Here is a 7,828-nt window from a genome sequence, read left to right as displayed (position 1 = left end):
TGTTGCGCAGAAGATCTCTATCAAACATCCATATCATCCTGTAGAAGTATACCTGCATCTATTAAAAGATGCAGCGCCCCCGGCAAAAGGGACGTGAGTACATGTGGAATAGTACTCGCATATAAGGCAAACATAACAACGTATGAAATCATGGTAATTCAAATAAGAGGCATATGGAGTACATAAAGAACTATGAAGTATCCCATAGATTCACATTTCAAGTCTCGTTATGCTTACATCATTTTAAACTTCGTTTAGGATTAACTGAGCCATATGAACTATGCATAGAATACATAATATAAAGTAATTGAAACAACATGTACAAACAAGGCCAATGAAAGTGGCACCTAATGTCTGCGTTAACAATGCATCTCACTAGACCGTCTATATCCCTCTCCTATATTACACATATACATTTCACATGTGCGTTTCACAGACCGTTCACAGTATTCACATATCATACACCTATTGTAATGATCCGATTTATTGTTTTAAGAATTTTCACCCCGTTTAACAACTTAAGGTCTCGAGCAACTTCATAATATGTATTATGACTTGCGTATGCGGTCGAGTTTGATTTTTGGAAGGTTCGGAATTTAATTGGAAGAACAATCCTTATTTTTTAAGCTTAAATAAAAAGAGTTGACAAGAGTTTGACTTTTGAGCAAACGACTCCGGAATAGGATTTTGATAATGTCAATAGCTTCGTATGGTGATTTCGGATTTAGGCATATGTCCGGATTTGGATTTGGAAGTCCGTAGGACAATTTGACGCATTTTGGCGAAAGTTGGAAAATGAAGTTTTTGAAATATTCATAAATTTGGCCGTAAGTCGATTATTTGATAACGAGGTCGGATTTTGATTACGGAAATCAGAACAACTTCATTATGTCATTTATGACTCGTGTGCAAACTTTAAAGTCATTCCGGATTGATTTGATACGTTTCGGCGCAAAATATAGAAGTTGGAAGATTTGAAAACTCATAATTCGATTCGATTCGATTCGATGCGCGATTCATAATTTCGGTATTGTTTGACATGGTTTGAAGCCTCGACTAAGTTCGTATTATATTTTGGGATATATTGGTATAATTGGTTAAGGTCCCGAGGGCCTCGGGTGATTTTCGGGTGGTTAACGGATCCATTTGGACTTGAAGAAAGCTTCTGGGATTTCTGGGCAGTAACTGATGTTTTCGCTTCTGCGGAAGCTTCATCGCAGAAGTGATACTGTAGAAGCGAGGTCGAGCTCGCAGAAGTGACTAGGAAGGGGTACTGGACAGAGGTCACAGGTGCAACGTATTTTGCGCACCTGCATGATCGCAGAAGCGACCACTGGAATGCAGAAGCGGAATGAGGCAGCTGGGCATGGCTTCACAGAAGCGATCGTTTTGTCGCAGAAGCGACATCGCAGATGCGAAATTTCTTCAGCAGATGCGAGCTTCTACTGGGCAGTGTACTGTAGGGCTTTGCAGATGCGCATTTTTGGCTCGCAAACGCGAATCCGCAGATGCGACAAATCTGCCCGTAGGTGCGAAACTGGGCAGAAACTTAAGGACCAAAAAATAGCCATTTCGCCATTTTCGATTGGATTTTTGGATCTCGGTTTTGGGGCTATTTTGGATGAATTCTTCACGACTTTGACTTGGGTAAATGTCCTATATCCAAAAGTGATTATATTTTATAAATTCATGGTTATATTCATCATTTATTTCGGATTTAAACGGAAGAAATCAAGTTTTTGCAAAACTTTTCAAGAACAAAAAATTAAGATTTGGAGGTCGAGTTGTTATCGGAATTTGATAAAATTGGTATGGTTGAACTCGTGTCGGAATGGGTGTTCGTATTTCATAAAAATTCTGTCGGGTTCTGAGAGGTGATCCCCGCGATGACTTTGGTTGACTTTTTAATGTGAAATCTTAAGTCGGCATTTTATTATCTGAAATTATTTTCGATGAATTTTAATGAAGTAATACAATCAATTTGGATAGATTTGAGCTGTCCGGAGGTTAATTCAAGCAAGAAGGCTATTGTGGAATATCGGCCTAACTTCAAAAAAGGTAAGTATCTTGCCTAACCTTGCGTGGGGGAATTACACCTTAGGCAATGTGTCTTATGTGAAAATTGTGTGATTGGAAGCCGTGTACGCGAGGTGACGAGTACGTACTCGGGCTTATATGTGTAAATTTTATTGGTTTAAACTTTTAGGCTTTTTTATGTATTAAATTGGATAATTGTTGGCATTTAATAAATCCTTGAATTGTCACGCCTCATTCCTTATTTGTCGAGTTTATATTTTATATGATAATTTGGTGTTATTGTCACTTGGATTTTTATGTGACTTCCGTGTGTTTGTTTATTTGATATTTTTCTTGGAATTAAATTCATGATGGAATCCTTATCTGCAAATAATTATTAAATAAGTTTAAAATGAGGCATTAATTTATATTTATTGAAAAATTGGATTAAAGAAGGCGTTATATGTTCATGGCACGAAGGTTGTTTTCGTGCAGGCGAGGACGAGAGACATACATTATATTGTGATATTTTTTCGTTCTATATACATTCATGCCTTTATCTTGAGCTGTTATTGTGCACCTATGTTTTCTGTGTGACTTGTAGTCATTGTTGCTTCCTGTGTGCCTCCCACTTTATTCTTTTATTGTTATTGGCATTTCTTCCACCTAATTGGTACTGTTATATGTATGCTCTGTGAGAAAGAGATAAATGCACGAAGGGTGTTGCCGTGCCAATTGATTTTATCTACATATATATATATATATATATATGTCTATCGGGTGAGAATGAGACAAGTGCACGAAGATATTACCGTGCCATTTGATGTGATATGTTGAATATATATATATATATATATATATATATATATATATATATATATATATATATATATATATATATATATAAGTGGACGGCGTGCCACACGATGCCATTTGATGTGATATATTGAATTTATTTCTCACACCAGGAAAGTTAAATGAGGTGTCACATAGTGACTTTTACTTGAAAGAATTATATTCGAAAGTTATTTCCTTGAAAGAATTATATTCGAAAGATATTTACTTGAAAGAATTATATTTGAAGATATTTATTTGAAAGAATTATATTCGTAAGATATTTATTTGAAGGAAGTATATTCAGGATACATTTAATTGTACAGATTACATTCTAAAGATTTTTATTTGAAAAACTTATAGATAAAAGATGTATATTTTGAAGGACTTGATTAATTGGATGTACTTGTGTTTATTATTCTATTGAGCAATATTTATGGTGTTCTTGTTGCCTTGCTGTTTATGTCACAAGTTGATTATTGTTTCCATCACTGCTATTTGTTTTCTATTATATTTGTATACTATATTGCACAAGTTATTTGACTAGTGAGTGTCTTGACTGTACCTCAGCACTACTCCACCGAGGTTAGTCTTGATACTTACTAGGTACCGTCCGTGGAGTACTCATACTACACTTCTGCACATTGTTTTTGCAGAGCCAGGTATTGAAGATATCGAATTTGGATAGAGGTTAGAGTGTGATCGCAAAGATTTAAGGTAGAGCTGCTTGGACGTCGCAGTCCCTTGGGTTCTTTCCATTTTTATTGTACTGTCAACTCTTATTCGAACAATATTGTATATTCGATCCTTGGGAGCTCGTAATGTAATTGTAATAGGCTTACTTAGTCTTAGAGACTAAGTACCATCACAACGCATGTGGTGGGATTTTGGGTCGTGACACCTATGCGTTTCATAGTCCGCCCATAGGGTCACATACTATATTATATATCTATGCGTTTTATAGCCCGTCCATAGGGTTCACCTATACCATTATACACCTATGTGTTTCATAGCCCGTCTATGGGGTCATATATTACAGTACAATACGCCTATGCATTTCATAGACCGTCCATAGTGTTCCTTACACAATACACCTATGCGTTTCATAGACCGTCCATAGTGTTCCTTACACAATACACCTATGCGTTTCATAGACCGTCCATAGGATTGCATGTCATATTATACACCTATGCGTCTCATAGACCGTCCATAGTGTTCACATATCAATACAATACACCTATGCATTTTATAGACCGTCCATAGGGTTCATTCATACCATACATCTATGCGTTTCATAGATCGTCCATAATATTTACTTACACAATACACCTATGTGTTTCATAGACCATCCATAGGATCACAACACATCATTATTCACATGACCATATATAAACCCAAAGCGACATGACTAGCGCTACTTTTAAGGTCGTAAGTTCCCGGATCATTGGAACACTTCATGTTCATGTTCATGCTCATCATGGAGAAACACAACTCATTACTTTAGCACACGTATGGTAAATCAATAAGTCAATTTCAATGGCATATGGCCCAAATCCATTTTCCATAAGATTTATCGTCACTTAGCATAGGACATCCTTCTTCCACTTCATTATATACTCTCTTGTCATCTTGAGGCCATTAGCTAAGTTCAAGTCTCTTGGGGACTTAACGTCGAAGTCATTTACATTAATTATTTTAGTAGCACACATACTATGATTAAAACCATAGGGACATACAATACCTCATAATTCTCATTTTGGCAAACGACCACATTTCATGTTCATACCATCACTTACTTGTACTTGCCATGGGTGATCATAGGACATCAAGAATATTTAAAATATTTAGGAATACCATAGCCTCTCCTCATGAGGGCATAAGAGTTTATAACATATTGGAAACATAAGTACAAATACGTTCATCTCATAACCTTTTAAACCATATATCACTTCACAATTACTTTCAACTACTTACAACATCATTATTTCATTGGTTCCCATGGCCATACATATTATTCTTCATTCATGGCACTGTGGCCGTATATCATATTTCACACTTTTATTTCTTTACTTTCAAGGATTATCATCATAAACATTATCATATAGAATACTCTTGAAATACCTTTTCCCAAAAGGGCAATACACAATTCCAACTCATGAATATGTAAGAACTCAAAACATATTTGAAATACCTACCAAGAATATCATTAGTTAGAATAACCACATTTGGACATGACTTGAGTACATAAGCTTTTGGATAATTCTATTTTCGGAGTCAATTTGGAATAGTTGAATCAAGGCTCATTTCATAATATTTCACACATCATTTCATTTCGTTGGCGCTATTGGCCACAAGTATAACTTTCATTCTTGGCTCGGTGTCCACACTTTATATCCCCAACTCACTACTTTCACTTTCAAGCATCTTTATAGATTATCGACAACAAAGAATCTCTAATCACAACTTTTAGTATACATATGAACAATTAAGAGTCTTAAGCACATTGAGACTTCTTACATAATTTGGCATAATAGCCTTCATTTGAAACACTACTTGGAGTCATAACATTTTTATACCCAACTCTTGCTTTGAACACATTTCCGAAGGATAAAATCATATGATAATAGCATCCGGAATACATTTTGAACATATACCTTTCAACATAAAGCTTATTTGGAATAATTAATTTAGAATGGATAACTCGGGACTTACAAGAACATAGTGGGATTCATTTCTAAGAGAGAAGTTTAGCCAACATACCTCGATTGAGATTTCGTTAGAGTTATTACAATGTTCCACTACCCTTGGCAACATCAATCTATAGAAACATGGTCAAATTGGACCATCATTAGGAAGGGGTTCATATCATTCAGCTCACTTAGACATTTTATCAAACACCTAGTAGGAATGAATCTCCAACTACTACCATTTACCAAAATGTTATCCCACCATCATTCTTAAACAATTCATAAGTTCCAACATCACATACATGACCATCCATCAAATAATCACCTTTCAATCTTTACAATGGTTATGTATTTAAATTGGGAACTTATGGCTTCCAATCACCATACCATAAGTTCCAATACTTAATTCATACTCATATTTCCATAATATATCCATACATGTAAGTCTAATGGTGTAAGATTACCTTTTGGAAGAAATCTTGCAAAACTCTCATTTGAGTTCTTGAAGAAATTGCTTGAAGATCAAAGTATTTTATGTGTAGATTTCATCAATACTAGTGTAGAAATGATAGAATTTCACACCAAGATAATGAAAATTTCTTACCTTGAATAAGAGGGGAGTTGGGTGTCACGACCCAAAATCCATAAGGGTCGTGATGGCGCCGGACACCACTGTCAGGCAAGCCAACAATAATTACTTAATTGGGTTCTCATTTTATTATTTTTGAAATCATATTTTCCTTCAATTTAAATAGTAAAGAATGGGAATTTACAGAGTAAATAATAATACTTGTAACAATTTCAATACAGAACAACCCATAATCATCCCAAAACCCGGTGTCACGAGTGCATGAGCATTAACTAGGAATATAAAATAAAATACAGCAGCTGTCCGGAATACAAATTGGACAGAAAAAATGTAAATACTCTAAAGGAGACTCTGTTGGCTGCACGTCGACAAATGGAATGCAGCTCACCTAGGTCCCCACATATATACACGCCTCTGCTCTCACATGGCCTCTAGACATATATGTACCTGTACAAAAATATGCAGCAAGTATAGTATGAGTACATAAACAATGTGTACCCAGTAAGTATCTAGCCTAACCCCAGAGAAGTAGTGACGAGGGGTCGACATCGACACTTACTAGTGGTCCAACAACATAAGGTACATTAAAGAGGTAGAAAATATGAGGCGGAGTAAGTAAGTGAAATAGACAAATATAGATCACATGGTACAAATCCCCTCTCTTTACGAGGAACTCAAGCTCTTCATTAGAAATTCCCTCCTTAACTGGAGCATATATATAGGTATAGTGAAACTCATCAAGTGACTACCATAATTCAAATCCGGAATTTACAGATACACTGGCTTCTTGCCAAGTTTTATGCACGATTTCATGGGAATGTGATATAGGAAATGCTGAGGCGTACGAACCGATCCAACATAATAATAAAACTGTGCATTGTGCATTGCCGAGGGTCGAACGACCTGAACCATATGATAAATCAATTAACCTGCCGAGGCAAACGGCCCGCTCCCATGAGAGTGTGGTATATAAATCCTGCAGAGGCGAACGACCCGATACCATAAGAAGTGAAATACAAATTCCTGCCGAGGCGAACAACCCGATCCCATAAGAGTAAGAAGCTTTGACGGGTCCTTGACCCCACTCACAAATAAACATGTGAGTTGTAATTACTTTAACAAAAACCTTTCAATGAAGTATATATATCGCGGACACATGCCGTAAGAGGAGCAGAATTATTCGGTGACTAATCATGAACTCGTGAAGTCTCTACAATAACGTGTCTAGCCTCAAGTAGTAATGTAAAACAGAGGAATTTAATAGGCCAGAGACTGCTCAAATAATACAGCTATAGCATGATGTGAACCTAAGCCTACCCGGACAATAACATGAATGTAGCTATGTACGGGCTCTCGTCACCTCGCGCGTACGTAGCCCCCACAACAAGTAGCACACATCAATATACAACACCTAGGGGTAATTTCCCCCTCACAGAGTTAGACAGGAGACTTACCTCGCTCCGAAATTCCATAACCGGCGATGCCCGTCGCTCCAAAACTAGTCAATTAAGATACAACCTAATCAAAATGTACTCTAATACTCATAATTAATCAATTTATAACAATTGACAACTCCGCTCGAAAAGTCGATAAAAATCACCCTCGAGCCCACGTGGCCGGATTCCGAAAATTTTCGAAGATAAACACTACCCATAGCATTACAAGCTCAAATATATAATTTATTCTCAATTTCATGCCCAAA

This window comes from Nicotiana tabacum, chromosome 13, assembly GCF_000715075.1.
Source record: "Nicotiana tabacum cultivar K326 chromosome 13, ASM71507v2, whole genome shotgun sequence".
Lineage (NCBI taxonomy): Eukaryota > Viridiplantae > Streptophyta > Magnoliopsida > Solanales > Solanaceae > Nicotiana > Nicotiana tabacum.
Note: the sequence above shows the minus strand (reverse complement) of the source record.